Raw genomic sequence first — 6,683 nt, forward strand, 5'->3', positions numbered from 1 at the left:
AATTCAGCCATACATATTTCTAGATTTAAAAAGTAATCAGGAATGTTTAAGACAGGCAGCAGAGATTGAATGCTTTTCTCTCTCTTCTCTCAAAAACATACGAGGATGAATGAAAAGAACTAAAAATAGAGTATGTTCTATCCTTAATAAAAGTCAAAAACGGCAATAATCACACACACAGTTTCTGAAGCATACATGCCAGATATAACAAAATTTGAAGGAAATCATAGAGGACATAGAGTTTCAATATGTAGCCTTTTTTATTTTAGTCTCTGGAGACTAATAAGTGAAGCAGTTCTGAGTGGTGCTAGGTTGAAGAATGGGGACTGGCAAGGAGATAGAAGCGGCCCAGGAGGAAAGCAGAAAAGCTCTCTGGCGCCTTATCCCTAATGCTGCCCTTCAGTAATGAGCAGTAGAGACTCAGAAAGAAGAACCCCTGTCCTATGCCAGGCACTTCAGAGAGTCTCATATGTCTTGTCTATTAGAAACATGCAAAAGCAAATTCATGACCACACACATAAGCCCATCTGTCACAAACAGTTCAGTGCTCAGCACTGGCACCATGCAACTAAACAGAGGCTCTCGGGACTGACACCATTCAGACTCTGGGAGATATATATATATATATATATATATAAATTTTTTTTTTTTTTTTTTGAGAGAGAGAGAGAGAGAAAGACCACAGTGGTGGGGGTGGGCAGAGAGAGAGAGAGAATCTCAAGCAGACTCCATGCTAAGCACAGAGTATATATATATATATATATATATATATATATATATATATATATTTTTTTTGAGAGAGAGAGAGAGAGAGAAAGACCACAGTGGTGGGGGTGGGCAGAGAGAGAGAGAGAGAGACTCTCAAGCAGACTCCATGCTAAGCACAGAGCCCTACGTGGGGCTTAATCTCAGAACACTGAGATCATGACTTCGGCCGAAATCAAGAGTCTGACACTTAAACAACCAAGCGCCCCAGGCACCCCAGAACTCTTGTTCATAGCTCTTGCTGAGTGCATCTGTAAGTCCTGGTGAATTGCAGGTTGTGCCATAGGGATGGGTGCAGTATCAAGTTCAAGGAGGATTTTTGTAGCCAAAACAACTGGAGAAAGGAAGGAGACAAAGTAATTAATTTGCAAAATATTTCATTGCAGATAGTATAGATATTATATACCTTGTACGATAAAGATTTTTTTTTTTTTTTTGCCAATAGTACCAACCATCTATTTTCTTGCTCTTCTTCTTACTCTAATGCTTAGTTCCTGAGGTACTCACAAACAGTTGCAGTAATTGTAACAGTCGCACACAGGGGCTGAAGAATGTTTCACAATGTTAAACAATTTACATTCTCCTTATATTTATATATATGGAAGATGAGATGTAACAGGCTAAATACAGATCCCTGGCATTGGTAGCTACATGAAAATTGAACACTAGGATTGTGAGTAGCTTTATTTTTTTAAAAGATTTATTCATTTATTTGAGAGAGGGAGTGCGGGGAGGGAAAGGCAGAGGGAGAAATCTTATAACCCAGCTGATATTGAGAGTCGGATGCTTAACCAACTGAGCCACCGAGGTGCCCCGTGAGTAGCTTTATTTTAATAAAATATTTACTAAGATTTAATTTCTATAGAAAGTGGTTGTTACTGATCACACTAGATCAAGGTTTTATCTCATTTGAAAGGCTCTTTGAAAGCATTGAACAACATACTGCTATTTTTGGTTTTCTTTAACATGTCTCAGCATTGGAGTATTTGAAAGAACTGTATGATTTTAGATTTTAAGAGATGGTGAGAGAGCCACTGATATAAGTAGGACAGTTTGGAAAAAAAACATTCTAAAATATTTTAATTGTATCAATAAAGCAAGTTGTATGTTACCCCATTTTAAAGCTCAAACATGGCCCACATTTGTCATACCACCAGGAAATAAATGCCAAGGCTGCATGTGAGACCTTTCTACCGTTGACTACAGTCGTTCAGGCTAAGAGCTTTCCTCCAGACAATTTTTTAGGTTAAAAATAAATGAATTGAGATATAGCTCACTAAAGAGAAGGTTTTATAAGAAGTCATGTATAAGGCAATATCTACTTTCTTGAAGGATAGTTTTGGGAAAACAAAAACCTCATTTAAACAGCAAACAAAATCACTTGTGCCACAGTTTTTCACCCACCATTTCTCGTCAGGCTTAGATGTTCTCATGGCTGTGAAACTACTGAGATCAGAAAGATACTGGCAGATGTATCCATGGCCAAGGACAGAAGGAGAGCGAGTGATCAGAGAACCCATAAAGGATTGCTGCTGTATATTCAAGCTGCCTCACACCCCGCCTCAGTGTCCTTCAGCACATGGGATAGTTGAACAACTGAAAACAAGCAATACACTGTGTCCGACCCCCCAGCTAAAGGTCTAATGGTCAACTGGATTATCTGGGAGAGAGTTCAAGGAAGGCCCACTCGCAGGGATCCTAGCCTAATGCTCAGCTCGTCCACGGCCATAAGAAGCAGGAACAAAAACACTGACAGAGCCAATGAAAAATATCACTCAAGGGAAGAAAAGCAACATAACTGATGAAAGAAAAGTCAAGAAGACATTTTGAACACTTACTCCAAAAAATAGAATGCACATTTATAAAATGTGCCTCTGGAACTTAAGGAAATTTGAAAAGACAGACTCTACGTATAATAAAATCTGTAAATACTACTTCTTATGCCTTACCCTCTTGAGACTTATAGGTTCTATTATTAAATTACTCTTCTGAAACAATATTTACAACATTAGTGATAGTCTATTAATTCATCTTTGAGTGTTTTTCTGTTAAACATAATGTAGAACACAGATACAGTGTGTCAAAAATGGATGGGTAAAAATACAACAGGAAAATATGAAAACTAAAATCAATGTGTACAATATTAATATTATAAAATATTCAATGGAAAAAAACCAAATTGAAACATAGAGTATTTTTTATTCATAATAGGCCATTTGAAATTTAGTATTATGAACAGATGTTCATGAACCAAATACTATAGCGTTAGTGTGATTGAAAAAAAGAAATTCTGGGGCACCTGGGTGGCTCAGTAGGTTAAGTAACTGACTCTTGATTTCAGCTCAGGTCATGATCTCAGGGTCAGGGGTTCGAGCCCTGCCTTGGATTCTGCACTGAGTGAAGAGCCTGCTTAAGATTCTCTCTCTCCCTCTCCCTGCCCCCCCAACTTGTGCATGTGCTCTCTCTCAAAGAAAGAAAGAAAGAAAGAAAAAAGGAAAGAAAGAAAGTTCTCACTAAAAATCAATTATAGTTTGAGATGATTGACCTCAGAAAGTAGCATAACTAGGGTGAGCTGGCGCCTGGGAGCCTCAGTTTGTTGAGCGTCAGACTCTGTCTGTGTTAGCTCAGGTCTTGATCTCAGGGTTGTGAGTTCAAGCCCCACATTGGGCTCCACACTGGGTATGGAGCCTATTTTTTTTTAAGTAGCATAACTTCACAAAGGAAGATATTTTCCTTTGTTCAGGAAAAAAAAATAGAAGTCCAGCATTATCATATCACTTATCTAGGAGATCAGTACAGGATAAAATTTGGAGTAGTATGAACCTGATATGTGTTCATTTAAAATTTGTATAGATGTAATGTTCTACTAATAGTTGCTTTCAAAGACATGGATTATTGAAATAGAAGTTTTAACATTTTTTTCTCTCAGTTACCTGAATGTACCACCACAATTTGGAGACCACTAGGTTACATAAAAAAAATTATAATTGTTCTGCAGTGATGGTAGCTACACTTAGGGTAAGCATAGCATAACATACAGAGTTGTGGAATCACTATGCTGTACACATGAAATTTATGTAACATTGTGTGTCAACTATACTTCTATAAACAACCAACCAACCAACCAATGAAATGCTCTGCAGAATGAACAGGAATTTCATAATTATCTATTGGTGCTGAATGAGAAGGATATGTATGGCTTTCACCATTTCAAAGGTTCATAAAAGAAAATAAAATCACATAATCATCTCAATTGATTACAAATAAGGTATTTATTAAAATTCGTCTCTGTGTGCCTATATACATGTAACAAGTTTTATGCATAACAGCAAAATATAACAGATAATCCTATATAAGTTAAAAACAAATGGGTTTATATACAGTCACTCCTATTTTTTTTTTTTTAAGTAAGCCCTACACCCAATGTGGGTCTTGAACTCACAACCCTGAGATCAGGAGAAGCTCAGCCACTTGCCTCTCCACTCACTACTATTTTGAATGTTGCTTCAGAAGACCTATCCCATAATAGACCTGTAAATATGGAAAGCATATGGTAAAAATAGTTTAATTTACAAGTAACATAATACAAGGAAAATCCAGGAAAATCTTCAGAAACAATAAGAATTCAGTAAAACAATTCCAAAATAAGTATACAAAATTATTATATAAATACATTAGGAAAAGAGAGTCATTCACAATAGCAAATATGAAAAAACAGTCACAGAAACCATAAAACAGGAATAAACATACTGAGAATAAACTTAACAAGAAATAGGCAGTAATTATGTAAAGAAAACTTTAAAAACTCAACTAAAGAATTAAAAACTGCCCTAAAGTACAGAGTCACATGTAATATTCTTGGATGGTAACCCTCTGAGTCATACAGATATAAATTTTCTAAAAATTAATATATCAATATAATGAATACTAATTAATACCCCCCAACGAACCGGAGGAAAAAGCTTTCGATTATTTTAAAGTTCATTAAAATAATAAATGTGTGACTATAACCAGAGAAATATTTTAAAATAAAGATAAGAAAGAGTTGCTCTACCAGACATTAGAAACCTATTATAAAAATATAATCAAGTTGTTCCTGGAAAAAAAACAAAACAAAGCAATGGAATACATTAAGATTCTGGAAACAGATTTACGTATAAAAGAGGATTTAACATATAATAAAATTGGTGTTTTTCTTACGGGGCCAGGGGAAAGCGGGGAAGGATGGATTAAAAAATAAATGGCATTGAAGGGTGGCTCAGTTGGTTAAGGGTCTGCTTTTGGCTCAGGTCATGATCCCAGGGTCATCGGGCTCCCTGTTCATTGTGGAGTCTGCTTCTCCCTCTGCCTCTCCCCCTGGCTTGTGCTCTCTTTCTCCCTCTCTCTCTCTCTCTCTCAAATAAATAAATAAAATCTTAAAAAATAAAAATAAAAGAAAGAAAGAATAAATGGCACTGGCACAATTTGATTTTGATTAAAAAATTGTATCCTTTCCTCATACCAAAACCCTCAAATGAATTAATGCCAAAAGTCTGAAATGAATTAATGATTTAACAGAAGAAAATAATCACAAAATAAAAAGAATATTATAAAGTTATTTTTGTAATTTTAAGGTAGGAACAACTTCCTAAGGAAAAGACTAATAGTTTGAATTACATAAAAATTTAAATGACCAATAAACCAATAGAAAATGTAGTAAAGACCAGGGTCATGCATAAAATAATATATAAGTGTCCAAAAAAACATAGGAAAAGTTGTGTAGGCAGTTATTTTTCAGATACGAAATTGATTTGGTCTTAAAGATTAACATTTTTAGTACCAATATGAGTGTGAATTGTGCACTGATACCTTTCCAGACATCAATTTAGTAATATAATTTGAGGTTATTAACTTAGATAGTTATCCTAAGAAAGTAATTAGATAAGTGTGTGAGGGTATATTGTACAAGGGTGCTTATTGTGATTTTGTTTATATTTCCTAAAATGATAAAAACTTAATGTCCAATGATAGGGGGGTTTACGACCATTTAAGATAGTTGACATTAAAAAGTTTACACACCACAGTTATTAAGAGAAAAAGAGCAGGTTATGCAAACAGCTTAAGGCAGATAGCCTCCAAGTCTATTTTCTAAGGATGCATAACCAGAAACATCAGTAGCAGTTATCTTTGGGTTTTATTTTCTTTATTTTCTTCACAATTTTCTGAAAAGCGTGCCATGAGTATGAGTTTTTCTTAAAATTAGAAAAGACAACATGGCTATTTTCATTAAAAGAATCTTATTTAACTAACTAGGTAATGAATGAGCTAATCCTCTTACGTATTGATTCACCTTCACACACTTTTTATTTTGTCAGGGTCACGGAAGTTTTCCAATTTCCAGTGACTTCATCATTTTACTTGTAACTCTCTTAAAAAAATGACTTTATTCATTTCTAAGTAGCTTTATTTCCCATACCACTTGGCAGCCATTAAAATATTTAAATAAATGATTGGAATTTGAAAACAATACATGCATTTGCCATAATCGCTTCATGTTTAATTTCCCCACTCTGTCCTTAATGAATATCATGCCTTCTTTCTTTCTGTGATGCAGCACACCAGTGATCACCTACGAACCAGGGATCGGTAAAATTTCCTTCCCATGCAGCGCTAAGTACAATACGTCTGCTTCTGCCTCTCGCTGTATTGTAATTAACCTGCCGAAGTTTCATAGGACATTAATCTACCCTTTTATTTTTATAGTTCATTAAGCACATTATAATGTGTGTTCTCCTATTTTACATTCACAGCACTCCTCAAAACGATTTTAGTAGTTATTTCTCACATATTGTTATTAAATTATGAGATATAATCCAACCAAACAAAAATACTCAAAAATAAACTGACGTCTAGTTCGAGCTCCGGAGAGAATCCGGTAG

General features: G+C 35.1%; 1 long non-coding RNA gene across 1 annotated transcript in view; it reads right to left on the reverse strand.

Moving 5' to 3' along the window:
- Positions 1 to 814: 814 nt before the first annotated feature.
- LOC130544391 (uncharacterized) overlaps positions 815 to 6,683 on the reverse strand; it is a 13,386-nt gene continuing 7,517 nt past the window's right edge. The window contains exon 3 of the long non-coding RNA XR_008960635.1: positions 815 to 1,099. This is a non-coding gene — a long non-coding RNA (uncharacterized LOC130544391). The remainder of the gene's footprint in view (positions 1,100 to 6,683) is intronic.

Source organism: Ursus arctos, unplaced genomic scaffold, assembly GCF_023065955.2.
Source record: "Ursus arctos isolate Adak ecotype North America unplaced genomic scaffold, UrsArc2.0 scaffold_20, whole genome shotgun sequence".
In the NCBI taxonomy this organism is placed as follows: Eukaryota; Metazoa; Chordata; class Mammalia; order Carnivora; family Ursidae; genus Ursus; species Ursus arctos.